The sequence below is a fragment of the Pristiophorus japonicus genome, unplaced genomic scaffold (genome assembly GCF_044704955.1).
Source record: "Pristiophorus japonicus isolate sPriJap1 unplaced genomic scaffold, sPriJap1.hap1 HAP1_SCAFFOLD_762, whole genome shotgun sequence".
NCBI classification, from domain to species: Eukaryota; Metazoa; Chordata; class Chondrichthyes; family Pristiophoridae; genus Pristiophorus; species Pristiophorus japonicus.
In genome coordinates, this window is record NW_027254679.1 from 49522 (window position 1) to 71674 (window position 22153).

A 22153-nucleotide genomic window follows, 5' to 3' on the forward strand; every position below is an offset into this window, starting at 1 on the left:
ACAGCGTGGGGCCATCGCCCGGTACCACCCACAGTGGTAAATCGTGCACCGCTCCATCGTAGGAGATCTTTCCGGTTGCACTGCCGATTACGGGAATCAGTTCCTTTGTGTACGTTCTAAGTTTGGTACGAATGGGAGTCAGGACTGGCCTTGAAGCCTTGTTGCACCACAACTTATCGAAAGTCTTTTTGCTCATTATGGACTGGCTCGCGCCCGTGTCCAGCTCCCTGGACACCGGGAGCCCATTTAATTCAACCTTCAGCATTATCGGGGGACACTTTGTGGTAAATGTGTGCACCCCATATACCTCTGCCTCCTCGGTCTGAGGCTCTGGTTCATCATGATCCGCCGTGGATCTGTCCTCCTCTGCAACAAGGTGGTTTGCAGGATTAGCAGGGTTTGCAGCTCGCCTGCACATACGTTGGAGGTGTCCCATTGTTCCACAGCCCTTGCAAACGTACCCTTTGAAGCGGCATGAATGGAATCGATGATCACCCCCACAGCGCCAACAAGGTGTTAATGGCCTTGTATTCACCACCCTTGATGGCGGACTCTGAGTCATCTGTTGACGTGCAGCTACAGGCGTGTAAGTCCTGCCATGTACATTTCGATTCGAAAACAACGTTACTTTGTTCACAGTACTTGTAGCAGCACTTGTGTGCTGGGAAATTTGTTTGGTATTGTCACTGGTGGCGATAAACGCCTGGGCTATCGCTATGGCTTTACTCAAGGTTGGGGTCTCTACAGTCAAAAGTTTGCAAAGTATTACTTCATGGCCAATGCCAAGTACAATGAAGTCCCTGAACATATGGTCCAAGTGTCCTTCAATTTCGCAATGTCAACAAAGGCCCCTTGGATCGGTGACACAGCTTGCCACTTCCTGGCCTTCAGACCTCTTGTACGTGTAGAACCGGTACCTCGCCATCAGAACGCTTTCCTTCGGGTTCCGATGCTCCCGGACCAGTGTGCACAACTCATCGTACGATTTCTCTGTGGGTTTCGTTGTAGCGAGCAGGATTGTCATCAGGCCATATGTTGATGGCCCACAAACGGTGAGGAGGATCGCCCTTGGTTTGGCAGTGTTCGTTTCTTCTTCCAGCTCCTTGGCCACAAAGTATTGCTCAAGTCATTCCACGAAGGTTTCCCAATCATCTCCCTCCGAAAATTTCTCCAGGATGCTCACAGTTCTCCGCATTGTTGCATTGGGGTTCGTCATCTGTATCTCGTCGCCTGTTGTTATGTCTTGAAAAAAGTGTCAGACTAGATGCTGCAAGCTCAAAGTAAGTGTGACCGTAGTCCTTTAGTGCAGATCTCAGAGTGCCTCTCCAGCCTGTGTGGCAACCTTATATACAGGTGCTCCCAAGGGATTGTGAGCTCCCTTTGGACTCCGAGGGATAAGCCCTCTGGTGGTTAGACATGGTAATTACAGGTTTACATACATAACAGAAGGAGTGAGAGAGAGGAGGAAGGGGAGAGAGTGGGGAAGGGGAGAGAGTGGGGAAGGAGTGAGAGAGAGGGGGAAGGGGAAAGAGTGGGGAAGGAGTGAGAGAGGGAGGAAGAGAGAGGGAAAGGGGAGAGAGAGGGGAGGGGAAAGAGAGGAAGGAGAAGGGGAGAGAGTGGGGAAGGGGAGAGAGAGGGAGGAAGAGAGAGGGAAAGGGGAAATAGAGGGAGGGAAAGGGGAGATACAGGGAGGGGATGGGGAGAGAGAGAGAGTGGAAGGGGGAGCGAGTGGGGAAGGTGTGAGTGAGGGAAGGGGAGAGAGGGGGAAGGAGAGAGGGTGAGGTGAGGGAAGGGGAAGGAGGGAGAGGGGAATGAGTGAGAGACGGGGAAAACGAGATAGCGGGAAAGGGAGAGAGGGGTAAAAAGATGTCGAACGGGTCGTGATGGGGAAGGGAGAGAGGGATTTGGAAGTGGAGAGAGTGTGTAAGAGAGACGAGAAGAGGAGAGAGGAAAGGGAGAGAGAAAAGTGAAGGAGTGAGAGAGAGGGGGGAAGGAGCAAGAGAGAGGGTAACGAGTGTGTAAGAGCGGGAAGGGGAGAGAGAGAGGGAGGAGAAAGGGGAGAAGGCAGAGGGTGAGAGAGGGGAATGAGCGAGAGATGGGGAAAACAAGATAAAAATGTAGAACAGGTTGTGTAAATGGGGAGGGCAGAGAAAGATTTGGAGCCTCTGCCTCCTCGGTCTGAGGCTCTGGTTCATCGTGTTCCGCCGTGGATCTGTCCTCCTCTGCAACAAGGTGGTTTGCAGGATTAGCAGGGTTTGCAGCTCGCCTGCACATACGTTGGAGGTGTCCCATTGTTACACAGCCCTTGCAAACGTATCCTTTGAAGCGGCATGAATGGAATCGATGATCACCAAGACCACCACAACCTCTGTCGTCGAGCTACAGTACGCGGACGACACCTGAGTCTGCGCACATTCAGAGGCTGAACTCCAGAATATAGTCAATGTATTTACTGAGGCGTACGAGAGCACGGGCCTTACACTAAACATCCGTGAGACAAAGGTCCTCCACCAAACTGTCCTCGCCGCACAGCACTGCCCCCCAGTCATCAAGATCCACGCGTGGCCCTGGACAACGTGGACCTTTCCCCAAACCTCGGGAGCCTCCTATCAACAAGGGCAGGCATTGACCACAAGATCCAACACCGCCTCCAGTGCACCAGTGCAGCCTTCGGCCGCCTGAGGAAAAGAGTGTTTGAAGACCAGGCCCTCAAACCTACCACCCAGCTCATGGTCTACAGGGCTGTAGTAATAGCCGCCCTCCTGTATGGCTCAGAGACATGGACCATGTACAGCGGACAGCTCAAGTCGCTGGAGAAATACCACCAACGATGTCTCCGCAAGATCCTACAAATGCTGGTAAATATTTTCTGCACCCTCTCTAACAGGCTCGAGGGGCCGAATGGCAGAGACAGAGAGAGACAGAAAGAGAGAGAGAGAGACGTAAAGGGCAGAGAGAGAGACAGAGCGACTGGCAATGAGAGGGGGGGAAATAGAAAGTGAGAATGAAGGGAAAGGCAGAAGCGGAGAGATAGAGAGAAGAATAAAGGAGTGAGAAAGATTGGTGAAGGGGGCAAATAGGAGTCTGTTGTTTCTGGGTTGGTTACAGAGCTGTTTAATATTTATTATTAAGACTCTTGCTAATTGACAGTGAGTTTAAATACTGAGCTAATTTTGAGTAGGCCCCACTGAGATTTAAACTCACAACCCCTGGTTTACCAAACCAGGGCTTTAACCCCTGAGCTTTGGAGCTACCTGTTTTGGCATGTGGGTCATTCCCCAGTTAGTGCTGTGTATCAATCTCTGTTTTGTTCTATCTATCTGTCTGTCTGTCTGTCTGTCTATCTATCTATCTATCTATCTATCTGTCTGTCTATCTATTTATCTATCTACTGTCTGTCTGTCTGTCTGTCTGTCTATCTATCTATCTATCTGTCTATCTATCTGTCTATCTATCCGTCTATCTATCTATCTATCGATCAGGGGTCAAACACATCGCTGAGGGATGCATTATGGGTAAAAACCCCAACTGGTTCATTTTACCCTTCATCACATCCTGGGAATAAAGCAGGAAGTGTGAAATATCGGGTTATATACGGGTGGCTCTGAGACTGGGTGATTCATCCCTGAACAATCATAACAACACAAGAAATAGGAGCAGGAGTGAGAGAGAGAGCCAGAGACAGAGAGACAGAGAGATTGGGACAGAGTGTGACTGAGTTGCCTTGGGATGTTTTACTACATGAAAGACCCGATATATCGATGTTGAGAAGCGAATATTGAAGAGACGGAGGCAGGAGTCTGGGGGATGAGACACAATCTGAGCGTTTCACTGACCCCTCCTCATTCTTCAAACACACAGCACTAACTGGGGAATGACCCACAACCCAGGGCAGGTGATTCAATAGCTCAGGGGTTAGAGCACTGGTCAAGTCAACCAGGCGTCGTGGGTTCAAATCTCACTGGGGCCTACTCAAAATTGGATCATAATTTCAATTCACTGTCAATTAACAGGAGCTTTAATTATAAATATTAAACAGCTCCCAGACTGACCCTGGAACCTTTTTGTCCACGTTAAAAGATGACCACATTTAAAAAGAACTTGAAGTGCTGGAGCTCACAGACCTCGAGCTGGAAAGTGGGATGAGGCTGGGTTGCTCTTGGCTGGTCGGCGTGGATACGATGGGCCGAATGGGATTCTGCCTCTCCCTTACTCTTTTTCCTTCTCACTCAATCTCTCAACCTGACTTTCTCTTTCTCTCTCACTCTTTGTCTCTAACATCATCAGCATCGGTGTGATATATTCACAGGGCACAGCACACACAGCTTCCTAACATGGCGCGCAGCTCTCTCGGAAGTCTCCGGAAACCCGCCGAATTCTGTTTATTATTAACTCTGCACTTGCAGTACACAATACGTCCACATCCTCAATGTGGAGCTACAAACATTACAAGCTGACAGACATTGCAAGAGGCAGTCCCTCGGAATCGAGAAAGACTTGCTTCCACTCTTAAAATGAGTTCCCCTTTATCCACCCTGTTGGTTACATCCTCAAAGAATTCCAGCAAATTAGTCAAACATGACTTCCCCTTCATAAATCCATGCTGACTCTGCCTGACCCAATTATGCTTTTCCCAATGGCCTGCTCCTGAAGGAGTGAGAGGAGAGTGGGGGGTGGGGAGAGAGGGGGGAGGGGAGAGAGGGAGAAGGGGGGAGAGAGAGGGGGAAGGGGAGAGAGAGAGGGGGGAGGGGAGAGAGGGGGAAGGGGAGAGAGAGAGGGAGAAGGGGGGAGAGGTGCAGATCCATTTGCAGACCCCCGAGGCACAGGCCGCTCATCGCGACCACCAGGAGGCGAAGATCAACCGAGCAGCGGTTACAGACGGAGGGTACCCAGCACACGAAGCCGACGACCTCTTGGCGGCGACGGAAGAGGCTCCAGGTCGACCAAGCGGAGCGGGGCTCCGGCCGAAACCATCCAATTTGTGTCTTCCCGACGCCAGAGGCGGGAATCCCTGGGGAGGAAGATGGCGGCAGTCGAGAGAAGCGTCCAGACCACGGGTCGAGAGAAACGTCCAGACCGCGGGATGTGGCCGCAACGGAACAGAGGCATGTGTTGGCCAGCGAGGAAGGCCACTGGGTTTGGGGCAAAGGTAAAGGGGGGGGGCCGCTGAGAAGGCCAGGAACCCACTATGTTCCAATAAGTTGTTTGCACTGTGGAACCCATGTGAGCGTTCTTTCACGGCCAATGGTGTACTATCATATGGGGTCGGGGGTACGTTAAAACAAGCCAAAGTAGCGGGTGAACACCAACCGGTCGTATATGTATCTGACAAAGTACTTGTAGCAAGTGATGTGTTATCACATTACCGCCTGCTCACGGCGAACCGCCAGACGGGAGTGTTGCAGCTTATCCGTCGCAAAGACGTAATGCTCATCCCATCAGATTGCCCCCCTCCTGTGGGGCAAACCCTGCAACGTGTTACAAAGAAAGGCAGGGAGGCTACACACAGTCGGTGGTGCGGGAACCTCCGTACTACGTCCCAGGATCCACGGGGGACCACACGGCCTCCCGCTACCACTGAAAGTCTCAGGGCCGTATCGGCCCATCCTGGGCTCTCCAGGCCTTAGGGTCAGCGACAATAGTCCGCAGCGGGCAGCCCAGATCACCAAGCCGAGCACCACACGTGTCGCGGTAGACTCCCTACAGACCCCGGCTGTCCCGGGTTGCTACGCAGTCACCGGACAGAGTCGCTCAGGACCGAGCCTTCCGTCTGCTATCAGCAGAGAATGCACCACGATCGTACGGCCCCCCTCCACGCCACATCAGAATAAGTGACGTGGACAATATTCAGGGCCCCCAGATGGGGCCGAGAGCACTGTGTGAGACAAAGAGGGGAATGGAGTGTGTGTGTGTGTGTGATGAAAATGGAGTGTTTGGTTGTGAAACCATGTACTGAGCAAACGCAGAAAGCGTTTGGACCAGACCAGACTGCAAACTATCGATAAGCAGGCCACCATTGTGAAAGGACCTGGCCACGTCTGTCCCATCACACCAGGCACTCGGCCGGGCAGCAACGTTCCGACCAACTCACCCAGGCCAGGAATTCAAATCAGGTGATCGACCCGGGGACACAGGGCGTCATATCGCCTCAACTTGCAAATAACTGGTACATAAGCCTTTGGAGGGGGCGGGGGGGGGGAGTGATGTTATGTATGCACCGAAACCTCACCAATATGTCAGACTTGCCACTAGGGGACACACCTGTGGGAGGCCTAAGGGTCACTTGTGCACCCTGGGACAAGCAGGGACATAAGGTGATCCACCATGCTGCTTCCCCACTCTGGGGTCTCAATAAAGAGACCAAGGTCACAATAGTTTCAGCTTACGATACGGTCCCGTGGATTTATTCTGAACATAACAGTGATGGGGGTGGCAGAGAGAGATTTGGAAGGGGAAGAGAGAGTGTGAGGGAGACAAGGAGAGGAGAGGGGAGCCTGTTGTTCCAGGGTCGGTCTCAGAGCTGGTTAATATTTATAATTAAAGCCCTTGTTAATTGACGGTGAATTTAATAAATAAGCTGATCTTGAGTAGGCCCCAGTGAGATTTGAACTCACGACCCCCTGGTTTACGAGACCTGTGCTCTAACCCCTGAGCTATGGAGCTACCTGCTCTAGGAAAGACAGGAGAAGGAGCAGGAAAGAGAGGGGAAGGGAAAAGAGAGAGTGGAAGGAGTGAGAGAGAGGGGGAAGCGGAGACAGAGAAGGAAGGAGTGAGAGAGAGGGGGAAGGAGGGGGAAGAGGAAGAGAGGGAGGGAAAGGAGTGAGAGGGGGAAATGGGAGAGAGAGTGTGGAAGGGAGGGAGAGAGTGTGGAAGGGAGGGAGAGAGTAGAAGGAGTGAGAGGGGGAGGGGAGGGGAAGAGAGGGGAGGAGTGAGAGAGAGAGAGGGGAAGTGGAGAGAGAGTGGAAGGAGTGAGAGAGCGGGAAGGGGAGAGAGATGGGGAGAGGAGAGATGGGAACGAGAAAGAGAGGGAGAAGGGGAGAATCTGAAAAGAAAGGGAAAAGGGAGAGACAGAAGAGGTCGGGGAGGAGAGAGAGGGGAGGGGAGAGGGAAAGGGAGAGTGAAAAGGCAGAACGGGAGGGGGAGAGAGGGTGGAGAGAGGAGGAAGGAGAGAGAGGGAAGGAGTGCGCGGTGAATGAAAGTGAGAGAGAAGGGGAGAGAGGGGAAGTGGAGAGCGAGAAAAGGGAAGGGTTAGAGAGAGGCGGGAAGGGGAAGGTGATCGTGGAGGAGTTGGAAAGAGACGTGAAGGGGAAAGGGAGAGAGAAAGAGGGGCGAGGGGAAAGAGAGGGAACGGAGAGAGAGAGAGTGAAAGGATGGGGGAGAGAGGGGGAGGGGAGTCTGTGAGGGACGGGGAAAGCTCGATAGCGGGAAAAAGATGCAGGACGGGAAGGGAGAGCGATATTACTGGAGACAAAAGGAACAGTCTCAAAGCTGTTCAATAGCCTTGTTAATTGAGGGTGAATTTAAAAATTGAGTTAACGTTGAGGAGGCCCCATTGAGATTTGAACTCATGACCGCTGGTTTACAAGACCAGTGCTCTAACCCCTGAGCTATGGAGCCTCCTGTTTGAGGAGTTACAGGGGAAGGAACAGGAAAGAGAGGGGAAGGAACAGGAAAGAGAGGGGAAGGGAAAAGAGAGCGTGGAAGGAGTGAGAGAGATGGGGAAGGGGAAAGAGAGGAAGGGGAGAGAGAGGGAGACGGAGTGAGAGAGAGAGGAATGGGAGAGAAGGAGAAGGAGAGGGGGAGGGGAGAGACGGGGAGGGGTGAGACGGGAAGGGGAGAGAGATGGGAAGATGAGAGAGGGAGGAGGCAGGGGAGAGAGAAAGGAAGGGGAGACAGAGAGGGCGAAGGGGAGAATCGGAAAAGAAAGGTAAAGAGAGAGAGTGGAGGGAGGGGAGGGACGAGAGTGGAAGGGGAGAGGGAGAGTTAAAGGGAGAGTGAAAAAGCAGAGGGGGAAGGGGAGAGAGGGGGAGGGGAGAGAGAGGCAAGATAGAGGAGGAAGGAGAGAGGGGGGAAGGAGTGGGGGGAGAATGACAGTAGAGAGGAAAGGAGAGAGAGAGAGAGGGGAAGGGGAGTAAGCGAGGGGAATGGTAATGTGGGAGGGGAAGGGGAGAGAGAGAGGGGGAGGGGGAAAGAGCAGGGAGGAAGAGATAGATTTAAGGGGGGGAGAGAGAGCGGAAGGACTGAGAGAGGGAAGGGGAGAGAGAAGAATAGATGGTTCTGTTGTGTATCTGTAAAGCATGCACTCCCATCTTCCGCCACCAGCGAGCGCAGCCCCTGAAGTCCCAAGGGATCCCAGCATCCCTTGGGAGCACTGTATATAAGCCGGGCCCTAAGGCCTGTTCCTCACTCTGGAGTGTCTTAATAAAGACTGAGGTCACTGTTACTTTAACCTCCCTGTGTGCAGTCTCATCTGTGTTAGGAACACAACAGGTTCATTCTCTGGTTACCAACCAGTAACTAGTGGGGTGCCGCAGGGATCAGTGCTGGGACCCCAACTGTTTACAATCTATATTAACCACTTGGAAGAAGGGACTGAGTGTAACGTAGACAAGTTTGCTGACAATACAAAGATGGGAGGAAAAGCAATGTGTGAGGAGGACACAAAAAATCTGCAAAAGGACATAGACAGGCTAAGTGAGTGGGCAAAAATTTGTCAGATGGAGTATAATGTTGGAAAGTGTGAGGTCATGCACTTTGGCAGAAAAAAATTAAAGAGCAAGTAATTATTTAAATGGAGAATGATCGCAAAGTGCTGCAGTACAGCGGGACCTGGGGGTTACTTGTGCATGAAACACAAAAGGTTAGTATGCAGGTACAGCAAGTGATCAGGAAGGCCAATGGTATCTTGGCCTTTATTGCAAAGGGGATGGAGTATAAAAGCAGGTCAGTCTTGCTACAGTTATACAGGGTATTGGTGAGGCCACACCTGGAGTACTGCGTGCAGTTTTGGTTTCCATATTTACGAAAGGATATACTTGCTTTGGAGGCAGTTCAGAGAAGGTTCACTCGGTTGATTCCGGGGATGAGGGGGGTTGACTTATGAGGAAAGGTTGAGGAGGTTGGGCCTCTACTCATTGGAGTTCAGAAGAATGAGAGGTGATCTTATCGAAACGTATAAGATTATGAGGGGGCTCGACAAGGTGGATGCAGAGAGGATGTTTCCACTGATGGGGGAGACGAGAACTAGGGGGCATGGTCTTAGAATAAGGGGCCGCCCATTTAAAACTGAGATGAGGAGGAATTTCTTTTCTCAGAGGGTTGTAAATCTGTGGAATTCGCTGCCTCAGAGAGCTGTGGAAGCTGGGACATTGAATATATTTAAGACAGAGATAGACAGTTTCTTAACCGATAAGGGAATAAGGGGGCGGGCAGGGAAGTGGAGCTGAGTCCATGATGGTATTAAATGGCGGAGTAGGCTCGATGGGCCGTATGACCTACTCCTGCTCCTATTTCTTATGTTCTTATGTTTTTATCGTAGAATCTGAAAAGAAAGGGAGAAGAGACACAGAGAGTGGGTAGGGGAGAGAGGGGGAGGGGAGAGGGTGAGAGAGGGGAATGAGTGAGAGACTGGGAAAAAGAGGTAACAATGGGAAGGGAATACAGGGAGCCTGTTGTTTCAGGGTCGGTTTCTGAGCTGTTTAATTTTTATAATTAAAGCCCTTGTTAATTGACGGTGAATTTAAATACTGAGCTAATTTTGAGTAGGTCCCAATGAGATTTGAACCCACGACCCCTGGTTTACTAGACCAGTGCTCTAACCCCTGAGCTATGGAGCCACCTGCTTTGTGAAAAGACAAGGGGAAGGAGCAGGAAAGGGAGGGGAAGGGAAAAGAGAGAATGGAAGGAGTGAGAGAGAGGGGGAAGGGGAGAGTAAGAGATGGAAGGGGAGAGGGGGGAAGGGGAGAGAGATGGGAAGGCAAGAAAGGGAGGAGGCAAGGTAGAGAGAAAGGAAGGGGAGAGAGAGGGAGAACGGGAGATTCTGAAAAGAAAGGGAAAAGAGAGCGAGAGAGGAAGGAGGGGAGGGAGGGAAGTGAAGAGTGAAAAGGTGAGGGGAAGGGGAGAGAGGGTGGTGAGACTGGGTCAGCGAAAGAGACAGAGTGAGAGAGTGGATAGCTGAGAGAGAGGGTGAGGCGATGGAGGGGGGAGAGGGGAATGAGTGAGAGCTGGGAAAGCGAGATCGTGGGAAAAAGATGTCGAACAGATTGTGATGGGGAAGAGAGAGACAGGAGTCTGTTGTTCCAGGGCTGGTCTCAGAGCTGTTTAATATTTATAATTAAACCCCTTGTTAATTGACAGTAAATTTAAACACTGAGCTAATTTTGAGTAGGCCCCAGTGAGATTTGAACCCGCGACCCCTGGTTTATTCGACCAGTGCTCTAACCCCTGAGCTATGGAACCACCTGCCCTGGGCTGTGGGTCATTCCCCAGTTAGTGCTGTGTGTTTGAAGAATGAGGAGAGGTCAGTGAAACGCTCAGATTGTGTCTCATCCCCCAGACTCCTGCCTCCGTCTCTTCAATATTCGCCTCTCAACATCGATATATCGAGTCTTTCACGTCGTAAAACATCCCAAGGCAACTCAGTCACACTCTGCCTCAATCTCTCTCTCTCTCTGTCTCTCTATCACTTTCTCTCTGTCGCTCACTGTCTCTCGAGCCGGAAGGGGTAAGAGAGGGGTAAGGGGAAAGTCAGAAGGGAAAGGAGAGAGAGGGAGGAGAGAGATTGAGGAGTGAGTGGAGAGAGAGGAGCGGAGAGTGGGAAGGGGAGAAAGCGGGGGAAAGGGACAGCGTGAGGGAAGGAGCGAGTGAGAGGGGGAAGGGGAGAGAGGGAGAGTGTGAGATGGAGAGAGAGAGGAGCGTGTCAGTAGTTGTTATTACATCGGTAGTCCACTAGGAGGGGCTCTATTAGAGGAAGAGAGAGGGAAGGGGAGAGTGAGGGGAAGGAGTGAGAGAGAGGGAAGGGGAGAGTGAGGGGAAGGAGTGAGAGAGAGGGAAGGGGAGAGTGAGGGGAAGGAGTGAGATAGAGGGAAGGGTGAGTAAGGGGAAGGAGTGAGAGAGAGGGAAGGGGAGAGTGAGGGGAAGGAGTGAGAGAGAGGGAAGCAAAGAGTGAGGGGAAGGAGTAAGAGAGAGAGTGAGGGGAAGGAGTGAGAGAGAGACGGGGAAGAGGAGAGTGAGGTGAAGGAGTGAGAGAGAGGGAAGGGGAGAGTGAGGGGAAGGAGTGAGAGGCAGGGAAGGGGAGAGTGAGGGGAAGGAGTGAGAGAGACGGGGAGAGTGAGGGGAAGGAGTGAGAGAGAGATGGGGAAGAGGAGAGTGAGGTGAAGGAGTGAGAGAGAGGGAAGGGGAGAGTGGGGGAAGGAGTGAGAGAGAGGGAAGGGGAGAGTGAGGGGAAGGAGTGAGAGAGAGGGAAGGGGAGAGTGAGGGGAAGGAGTGAGAGAGAGGGAAGGGGAGAGTGAGGGGAAGGAGTGAGAGAGAGAGAAGGCGAGAGTGAGGGGGAAGGAGTGAGCGAGAGGGAAGGGGTGAGTGAGGGGATGGAGTGAGAGAGAGGGAAGGGGAGAGTGAGGGGAAGGAGTGAGAGAGAGGGAAGGGGAGAGTGTGGGGAAGGAGTGAGAGAGAGGGAAGGGGATAGTGAGGGGGAAGGAGTGAGAGAGAGGGAAGGGGTGAGTGAGGGGAAGGAGTGAGAGAGAGGGAAGGGGAGAGTGAGGGGAAGGAGTGAGAGAGAGGGAAGGGGAGAGTGTGGGGAAGGAGTGAGAGAGAGACGGGGAAGAGGAGAGACAGAGGGAACACCAACAATAATGTATATTTATATAGCGCCTTTAACGCAGTGAAATGTCCCAAGGTGCTCCACAGGTGGATTATGGGATAAAAATTTGACACCGAGCCACAAAAGTAGAAATTAGCGCAGGTGAAGTGGTCGGTTTTAAGGAGAGTCTTGAAGGAGGAAAGAGAGGTAGCGAGGCGGAGAGGTTCAGGGAGGGAGTTCCAGAGCTTGGGGCCCAGGCAACAGAAGGCCCGGCCACCGATGGTGGAGCGATTATAATCAGGGATGGTCAGGAGGGCAGAATTAGAGGAGCGCAGACAAAAGGACATAAGAATTAGGAACAGGAGTAGGCCATCTAGCCCCTTGAGCCTGCTCCGCCATTCAATGATTGTGGGGTTACAGAGATAGGGAGGGATGCAGGAGCTGGAGGAGGTTACAGAGATAGGGAGGGTTGTGGGAAGTTACAGAGATAGGGAGGGTTGTGGGGCTGGAGGAGATTACAGAGATAGGGAGGGTTGTGGGGCTGGAGGAGATTACAGAGATAGGGAGGGTTGCGGGAAGTTACAGAGATAGGGAGGGTTGTGGGGCTGGAGGAGATTACAGAGATAGGGAGTAGTGAGGGGCCATGGAGTGATTTGTAAACAAGGATGAGAATTTTGAAATCGAGGCATTGCTTCAGTCGAGGAGGCGGGAGCTCGGAGCAGCGCGAGTCCGGGGTCGGTGAGAGGCCTATAAAGGCCAGCGGGAGCTCGGAGCAGTCAGTCGAGGAGGCGGGAGCTCGGAGCAGCGCGAGTCCGGGGTCGGTGAGAGGCCTATAAAGGCCAGCGGGAGCTCGGAGCAGCGCGAGTCCGGGGTCGGTGAGAGGCCTATAAAGGCCAGCGGGAGCTCGGAGCAGCGCGAGTCCGGGGTCGGTGAGAGGCGTACCGGTGCAGCTGCAGGGAGAAGGCAAAGATACAAAGGTGACGTCACAGCCTAGGGGGTAAGTGATTGGCTGGTGATTGGTGAGTAGTTTTTCTTTTCTTCTTATATTGGTCAGTAACTTTTAACATTGTTATTACCAGTTTAAGTGTATCTAAGGGTTAAGACATGGCAGGAGAGCTCAGTCGGGTGTTATGCTCCTCCTGTACCATGTGGGAACTCAGGGACGCTTCCGGTGTCCCTGACGACTACGTGTGCGGGAAGTGTGTCCACCTCCAGCTCCTGACCGACCGCGTTGCGGAGTTGGAGCTGAGGGTGGATTCACTCTGGAGCATCCACGATGCTGAGAATGACGTGAGTATCACGTGTAGTGAGTTGGTCTTACCGCAGGGAAAGGGTCCACAGCCAGATAGGGAATGGAAGACCAGCAGGAAGAGTAGAGCAAGGAAGGTAGTGCAGGGGTCCCCTGTGGTCATCCCCCTGCAAAACAGATACACTGCTTTGGGTGCTGTTGAGGGGAATGACTCATCAGGGGAGGGCAGCAGCAGCCAAGTTCATGGCACCGTGGCTGGCTCTGCTGCACAGGAGGGCAAGAAAAAGAGTGGGAGAGCAATAGTGATAGGGGATTCAATTGTGAGGGGAATAGATAGGCGTTTCTGCGGCCGCAACCGAGACTCCAGGATGGTATGTTGCCTCCCTGGTGCAAGGGTCAAGGATGTCTCGGAGCGGGTGCAGGACATTCTGAAATGGGAGGGAGAACAGCCAGTTGTCGTGGTGCACATTGGTACCAACGACATAGGCAAAAAAAGGGATGAGGTCCTACGAAACGAATTTAAGGAGCTAGGAGCTAAATTAAAAAGTAGGACCTCAAAAGTAGTAATCTCGGGATTGCTACCAGTGCCACGTGATAGTCAGAGTAGGAATCGCAGGATAGCGCAGATGAATACGTGGCTTGAGCAGTGGTGCAGCAGGGAGGGATTCAAATTCCTGGGGCATTGGGACCGGTTCTGGGGGAGGTGGGACCAGTACAAACCGGACGGTCTGCACCTGGGCAGGACTGGAACCAATGTCCTAGAGGGAGTGTTTGCTAGTGCTGTTGGGGAGGATTTAAACTAATATGGCAGGGGGATGGGAACCAATGCAGGGAGACAGAGGGAAACAAAAAGGAGACAAAAGCAAAAGACAGAAAGGAGATGAGGAAAGGTGGAGGGCAGAGAAACCCAAGGCAAAAAACAAAAAGGGCCACTGTACAGCAAAATTCTAAAAGGACAAAGGGTGTTAATAAAACAAGCCTGAAGGCTTTGTGTCTGAATGCAAGGAGTATCCGCAATAAGGTGGATGAATTAATTGTGCAAATAGATGTTAACAAATATGATGTGATTGGGATTACGGAGACGTGGCTCCAGGATGATCAGGGCTGGGAACTCAACATTCAGGGGTATTCAACATTCAGGAAGGATAGAATAAAAGGAAAAGGAGGTGGGGTAGCATTGCTGGTTAAAGAGGAGATTAATGCAATAGTTAGGAAAGACATTAGCTTGGATGATGTGGAATCTATATGGGTAGAGCTGCAGAACACCAAAGGGCAAAAAACGTTAGTAGGAGTTGTGTACAGACCTCCAAACAGTAATAGGGATGTTGGGGAGGGCATCAAACAGGAAATTAGGGGTGCATGCAATAAAGGTGTAGCAGTTATAATGGGTGACTTTAATATGCACATAGATTGGGCTAGCCAAACTGGAAGCAATACGGTGGAGGAGGATTTCCTGGAGTGCATAAGGGATGGTTTTCTAGACCAATATGTTGAGGAACCAACTAGGGGGGAGGCCATCTTAGACTGGGTGTTGTGTAATGAGAGAGGATTAATTAGCAATCTCATTGTGCGAGGCCCCTTGGGGAAGAGTGACCATAATATGGTGGAATTCTGCATTAGGATGGAGAATGAAACAGTAATTTCAGAGACCATGGTCCAGAACTTAAAGAAGGGTAACTTTGAAGGTATGAGGCGAGAATTGGCTAGGATAGATTGGCGAATGATACTTAGGGGGTTGACTGTGGATGGGCAATGGCAGACATTTAGAGACCGCATGGATGAAGTACAACAATTGTACATTCCTGTCTGGCGTAAAAATAAAAAGGGGAAGGTGGCTCAACCGTGGCTATCTAGGGAAATCAGGGATAGTATTAAAGCCAAGGAAGTGGCATACAAATTGGCCAGAAATAGCAGCGAACCTGGGGACTGGGCGAAATTTAGAACTCAGCAGAGGAGGACAAAGGGTTTGATTAGGACAGGGAAAATGGAGTACGAGAAGAAGCTTGCAGGGAACATTAAGGCGGATTGCAAAAGTTTCTATAGGTATGTAAAGAGAAAAAGGTTGGTGAAGACAAACGTAGGTCCACTGCAGTCAGAATCAGGGGAAGTCATAACGGGGAACAAAGAAATGGCGGACCAATTGAACAAGTACTTTGGTTCGGTATTCACTAAGGAGGATACAAACAACCTTCCGGATATAAAAGGGGTCAGAGGGTCTAGTAAGGAGGGGGAACTGAGGGAAATCTTTATTAGTCGGGAAATTGTTTTGGGGAAATTGATGGGATTGAAGGCCGATAAATCCCCAGGGCCTGATGGATTGCATCCTAGAGTACTTAAGGAGGTGGCCTTGGAAATAGCGGATGCATTGACAGTCATTTTCCAACATTCCATTGACTCTGGATCAGTTCCTATGGAGTGGAGGGTAGCCAATGTAACCCCACTTTTTAAAAAAGGAGGGAGAGAGAAAACAGGGAATTATAGACCGGTCAGCCTGACCTCAGTAGTGGGTAAAATGATGGAATCAATTATTAAGGATGTCATAGCAGTGCATCTGGAAAATGGTGACATGATAGGTCCAAGTCAGCATGGATTTGTGAAAGGGAAATCATGCTTGACAAATCTTCTGGAATTTTTTGAGGATGTTTCCAGTAAAGTGGACAAAGGAGAACCAGTTGATGTGGTATATTTGGACTTTCAGAAGGCTTTCGACAAGGTCCCACACAAGAGATTAATGTGCAAAGTTAAAGCACATGGGATTGGGGGTAGTGTGCTGATGTGGATTGAGAACTGGTTGTCAGACAGGAAGCAAAGAGTAGGAGTAAACGGGTACTTTTCAGAATGGCAGGCAGTGACTAGTGGAGTGCCGCAAGGTTCTGTGCTGGGGCCCCAGCTGTTTACATTGTACATTAATGATTTAGACGAGGGGATTAAATGCAGTATCTCCAAATTTGCAGATGATACTAAGTTGGGTGGCAGTGTGAGCTGCGAGGAGGATGCTATTAGGCTGCAGAGTGACTTGGATAGGTTAGGTGAGTGGGCAAATGCATGGCAGATGAAGTATAATGTGGATAAATGTGAGGTTATCCACTTTGGTGGTAAAAACAGAGAGACAGACTATTATCTGAATGGTGACAGATTAGGAAAAGGGAAGGTGCAACGAGACCTGGGTGTCATGGTACATCAGTCATTGAAGGTTGGCATGCAGGTACAGCAGGCGGTTAAGAAAGCAAATGGCATGTTGGCCTTCATAGCGAGGGGATTTGAATACAGGGGCAGGGAGGTGTTGCTACAGTTGTACAGGGCCTTGGTGAGGCCACACCTGGAGTATTGTGTACAGTTTTGGTCTCCTAACTTGAGGAAGGACATTCTTGCTATAGAGGGAGTGCAGCGAAGGTTCACCAGACTGATTCCCGGGATGGCGGGACTGACCTATCAAGAAAGATTGGATCAACTGGGCTTGTATTCACTGGAGTTCAGAAGAATGAGAGGGGATCTCATAGAAACGTTTAAAATTCTGACGGGTTTAGACAGGTTAGATGCAGAAAGAATGTTCCCAATGTTGGGGAAGTCCAGAACCAGGGGTCACAGTCTGAGGATAAGGGGTAAGCCATTTAGGACCGAGATGAGGAGAAACTTCTTCACCCAGAGAGTGGTGAACCTGTGGAATTCTCTACCACAGAAAGTAGTTGAGGCCAATTCACTAAATATATTCAAAAGGGAGTTAGATGAAGTCCTTACTACTCGGGGGATCAAGGGTTATGGCGAGAAAGCAGGAAGGGGGTACTGAAGTTTCATGTTCAGCCATGAACTCATTGAATGGCGGTGCAGGCTAGAAGGGCTGAATGGCCTACTCCTGCACCTATTTTCTATGTTTCTATGTTTCACCGGGAGCCAATGTCGGTCAGCGAGCACAGGGGGGTGATGGGTGAGCGGGACTCGGTGCGAGTTAGGACACGGGGCAGTGAGCACAGGGGGTGATGGGTGAGCGGGACTCGGTGCGAGTTGGGACACGGGGCAGTGAGCACAGGGGGTGATGGGTGAGCGGGACTCGGTGCGAGTTAGGACACGGGGGCAGCGAGCACAGCGGGTGATGGGTGAGTGGGACTCAGTGCGAGTTAGGACACGGGGCAGTGAGCACAGGGGGTGATGGGTGAGCGGGACTGGGTGCGAGTTAGGACACGGGGTCAGCGAGCACAGGGGGGTGATGGGTGAGCGGGACTCGGTGCGAGTTAGGACACGGGGCAGTGAGCACAGGGGGTGATGGGTGAGCGGGACTCGGTGCGAGTTAGGACACGGGGCAGTGAGCACAGCGGGTGATGGGTGAGCGGGACTCGGTGCGAGTTAGGACACGGGGCAGTGAGCACAGGGAGTGATGGGCGAGCGGGACTCGGTGCGAGTTAGGACACGGGGGCAGTGAGCACAGAGGGTGATGGGTGAGCAGGACTGGGGGCGAGTTAGGACATGGGGCAGTGAGCACAGCGGATGATGGGTGAGAGGGACTCGGTGCGAGTTAGGACACGGGGGCAGTGAGCACAGAGGGTGATGGGTGAGCGGGACTGGGGGCGAGTTAGGACACGGGGCAGTGAGCACAGAGGGTGATGGGTGAGCGGGACTGGGGGCGAGTTAGGACACGGGGCAGTGAGCACAGAGGGTGATGGGTGAGTGGGACTGGGTGCGAGTTAGGACACGGGGCAGCCGAGTTTTGGATCACTTCTAGTTTATATTGGGTAGAATGAGAGAGGGGGAAGGGGAGAGGATGGGGAGAGTGAGGGGAAGGGATAGTGAGTGTGGCGAGGGAGGGGCAAGGGAAATGAGTGAGAGACGGGGAAAGCGAGAAAAATATGTAGAACGGGTCGTGATGGGGAAATTTGGAGGGGAGAGAGAGTAGAAGAAACACAAGAAGGAGAGGGGAGCCTGTTGTCTCAGGAACAGTTTTGGAGCTGTTTAATATTTATAATTAAATTCCTTGTTAATTGACAGTGAATTTAAATACAGAGCTAATTTTGAGTAAGCCCCCAGTGAGATTTGAACTCACGACCCCTGGTTTACTAGACCAGTGCTCTAACCCCTGAGCTATGGAACCACCTGCCCTAGATTGTGGGTCATTCCCCAGTTAGTGCTGTGTGTTTGAAGAATGAGGAGGGGTCAGTGAAACGCTCAGATTGTGTCTCATCCCCCAGACTCCTGCCTCCGTCTCTTCAATATTCACCTCTCAACATCGATATATCGGGTCTTTCACATAGTAAAACATCCCAAGGCAACTCAGTCACACTCTGTCCCAATCTCTCTGTCTCTCTCTCTCTCTCTTTCTCACTCGCTCTCTGTCTCTCTGAATCTCACTCTCTAACTTTCTCCCGCTCCGATTTCTTATGTTGTTATATATGTTCGGGGATGTTGACAGCATCGACAGGAACCGATCACTCCAGACATGACATCCCCAGTCTGCAAACAAGTCTTTTTCATGTCAAGTCTCAGAGACTCCCAATATATATTGTTTATTTGTTACTGGGATGTGGGCATCACTGGCGAGGCCAGGACATGAGAAACAGGAGCAGGAGTAGGCCTTATGGCCCCTCGAGCCTGCTCCGCCGTTCAATCAAATCATGGCTGGCCTTCGACCTCAACTCCACTCTCCCGCCCGATCCATTAATTCCCTTAGTGCCCCCAAAATCTATCGATCTCTGCCTTGAACATATTCAAAAGACTGAGCCTTCACAGCCCTCTGAGTGAAGACGTTTACATAATCGGAAAAGGGGAGGTGCAACGAGACCTGGGTGTCATGGTACATCAGTCATTGAAGGTTGACATGCAGGTACAGCAGGTGGTGAAGAAAGCAAATGGCATGTTGGCCTTCATAGCGAGGGGATTTGAGTACAGGGGCAGGGAGGTCTTACTGCAGTTGTACAGGGCCTTGGTGAGGCCTCACCTGGAATATTGTGTTCAGTTTGGGTCTCCTAATCTGAGGAAGGACATTCTTGCTGTTGAGGGAGTGCAGCGAAGGTTCACCAGACTGATTCCCGGGATGGCAGGACTGACCTATCAAGAAAGACTGGATCGACTGGGCTTGTATTCACTGGAATTTAGAAGAATGATGGGGGAACTCATAGAAACATATAAAATTCTGACGGGGTTAGACAGGTTAGATGCAGGAAGAATGTTCCCAATGTTGGGGAAGTCCAGAACCAGGGGTCACAGTCGAAGGATAAGGGGTAAGCCATTTAGGACCGAGATGAGGAGAAACTTCTTCACTCAGAGAGTGGTGAACCTGTGGAATTCTCTACCACAGGAAGTTGTTGAGGCCAATTCACTAAATATATTCAAAAGGGAGTTAGATGTAGTCCTTACTACTAGGCGAATCAAGGGGTATGGCGAGAAAGCAGGAAGGGGGTACTGAAGTTGCATGTTCAGCCATGAACTCATTGAATGGTGGTGCAGGCTCGAAGGGCTGAATGGCCTACTCCTGCACCTATTTTCTATGTTTCTATGAGTGCAGCGAAGGTTCACCAGACTGATTCCCGGGATGGCAGGACTGACATATGAAGAAAGACTGGATCGACTAGGCTTATATTCACTGGAGTTTAGAAGAATGAGAGGGGATCTCATAGAAACATATAAAATTCTGACGGGACAGGTTAGATGCAGGAAGAATGTTCCCGATGTTGGGGAAGTCCAGAACCAGGGGTCACAGTCTGAGGATAAGGGGTATGCCATTTAAGACCGAGATGAGGAGAACATTCTTCACTCAGAGGGTTGTGAACCTGTGGAATTCTCTACCACAGAAAGTTGTTGAGGCCAGTTCGTTAGATATATTCAAAAGGGAGTTAGATGTAGTCCTTACGGCTAAAGGGATCAAAGGGTATAGAGACAAAGTAGGAATGGGGTACTGAAGTTGCATGATCAGCCATGATCTTATTGAATGGTGGTGCAGGCTCGAAGGGCCGAATGGCCGACTCCTGCACCTACTTTCTATGTTTCTATGGTACAGTTTTGGTCTCCTTACCCAAGGAAGGATATACTTGCCAAAGAGGGAGTGCAGCGAAGGTTCACCAGACTGATCCCAGGAATGAATTTAAAAAAATGAAAACATTTCTGGCAAAGAGGGCTTTGTTTCCTGATTGCAAATCGTTGTTTCACTGTGTGAGATTCACCGGGATACGGAAGGGGCAGGGGCAGGGGGGGAGAGAGAGCGAGAGAGAGAAAGAGAGACCGTATGTGATTCACTAGGATAGGGAAGGGGAGAGAGAGAGAACGTGAGAGAGAGAGATAGACAGGCTGTGTATGATTCACCGGGATAGGGAAGGGGGAGTGAGAGAACATGAGGGAGAGAGAGAGAGAGAGACAGGCTGTGTGTGATGCACCGGGATAGGGAAGGGGGAGTGAGAGAACGTGAGGGAGAGAGAGAGAGAGAGAGAGAGACAGGCTGTGTATGATTCACCGGGATAGGGAAGGGGGAGTGAGAGAACATGAGGGAGAGAGAGAGAGACAGGCTGTGTGTGATTCACCGGGATAGGGAAGGGGGAGTGAGAGAACATGAGGGAGAGAGAGAGAGAGAGACAGGCTGTGTGTGATTCACCGGGATAGGGAAGGGGGAGTGAGAGAACATGAGGGAGAGAGAGAGAGAGAGAGAGACAGGCTGTGTATGATTCACCGGGATAGGGAAGGGGGAGTGAGAGAACATGAGGGAGAGAGAGAGAGAGAGAGAGAGAGAGACAGGCTGTGTGTGATTCACCGGGATAGGGAAGGGGCAGGGGCAGGGGGGGAGAGAGAGCGAGAGAGAGAGAAAAAGAGAGGCCGTATGTGATTCACTAGGATAGGGAAGGGGAGAGAGAGAGAACGTGAGAGAGAGAGAGACAGGCTGTGTGTGATTCACCGGGATAGGGAAGGGGGAGTGAGAGAGAGAGAGGCAGGCTGTGTGTGATTCACCGGGATAGGGAAGGGGGAGTGAGAGAACATGAGGGAGAGAGAGAGAGAGAGAGACAGGCTGTGTGTGATTCACCGGGATAGGGAAGGGCGAGAGAATGTGAGAGAACGTGAGAGAGAGTGTGACAGGCTATGTATGACTTACCGGGATAAAGAGGGAGAGAACATGGGAGAGAGAGAGAGAGAGAGAGAGAGAGGCTGTGTGTGATTCACCAGGATAGGGAAGGAGGGAGGGAGAGAGAGAGAGAGAGAGAGAGACAGGCTATGTGTGATTCACCAGGATAGGGAAGGAGGGAGAGAACGTGAGAGACACAGTCTGTGTGTGATTCACCGGGATAGGGAAGGAGGGAGGGAGAGAGAGAGAGAGAGAGAGAGAAGGACAGGCTATGTGTGATTCACCAGGATAGGGAAGGAGGGAGAGAACTTGAGAGACACAGTCTGTGTGATTCACCGGGATAGGGAAGGAGGGAGAGAGAGAGAGAGAGACAGGCTATGTGTGATTCACCAGGATAGGGAAGGAGGGAGAGAACGTGAGAGACACAGTCTGTGTGTGATTCACCGGGATAGGGAAGGAGGGAGAGAGAGAGAGAGAGAGAGAGAAAAGCTGTGTGTGATTCACCAGGATAGGGAAGGAGGGAGAGAACGTGAGAGACACAGTCTGTGTGTGATTCACCGGGATAGGGAAGGAGGGAGAGAGAGACAGGCTGTGTGTGATTCACCAGGATAGGGAAGGAGGGAGAGAGAGAGAGAGAGAGACAGGCTGTGTGTGATTCACCAGGATAGGGAAGGAGGGAGGGAGGGAGGGAGAGAGAGAGAGAGAGAGACAGGCTGTGTGTGATTCACCAGGATAGGGAAGGAGGGAGGGAGAGAGAGAGAGAGAGACAGGCTGTGTATGATTCACCATGATATGGAAGGAGGGAGAGAGAGAGAGAGAGAGAAACAGGCTCTGTGTGAGTCACGGGATAGGGAAGGAGGGAGAGAGAGAATGTGAGAGAGACAGGCTGTGTGTGATTCATGGGATAGGGAAGAGAGAGAGAACAGAGGGTTGTAGAGGCTCAGTCCTTGAGCAAATTCAAGACGGAGACCGATAGATTTACGATATTAAGGGAATCTTGAGGTAGAAGATCCGTCAAGATCTCATTGTATGGCGGAGCAGGCTCAAGGGACCAAATGGCCTCCTACTGCTC

General features: G+C 51.3%; 4 non-coding genes across 4 annotated transcripts; all 4 read right to left on the reverse strand.

Moving 5' to 3' along the window:
- Window positions 1–6589: 6589 nt before the first annotated feature.
- trnat-cgu (transfer RNA threonine (anticodon CGU)) lies at window positions 6590–6663 on the reverse strand. The gene has a single exon. It is a non-coding gene; the product is annotated as a tRNA-Thr (tRNA).
- An 881-nt stretch (window positions 6664–7544) lies between these two features.
- trnat-ugu (transfer RNA threonine (anticodon UGU)) lies at window positions 7545–7617 on the reverse strand. Its single transcript has one exon. It is a non-coding gene; the product is annotated as a tRNA-Thr (tRNA).
- Window positions 7618–9763: 2146 nt separating this feature from the next.
- Window positions 9764–9836, reverse strand: trnat-agu (transfer RNA threonine (anticodon AGU)). Its single transcript has one exon. It is a non-coding gene; the product is annotated as a tRNA-Thr (tRNA).
- Window positions 9837–18056: 8220 nt separating this feature from the next.
- On the reverse strand, window positions 18057–18129 carry trnat-agu (transfer RNA threonine (anticodon AGU)). The gene has a single exon. It is a non-coding gene; the product is annotated as a tRNA-Thr (tRNA).
- Between the last annotated feature and the right edge of the window lie 4024 nt (window positions 18130–22153).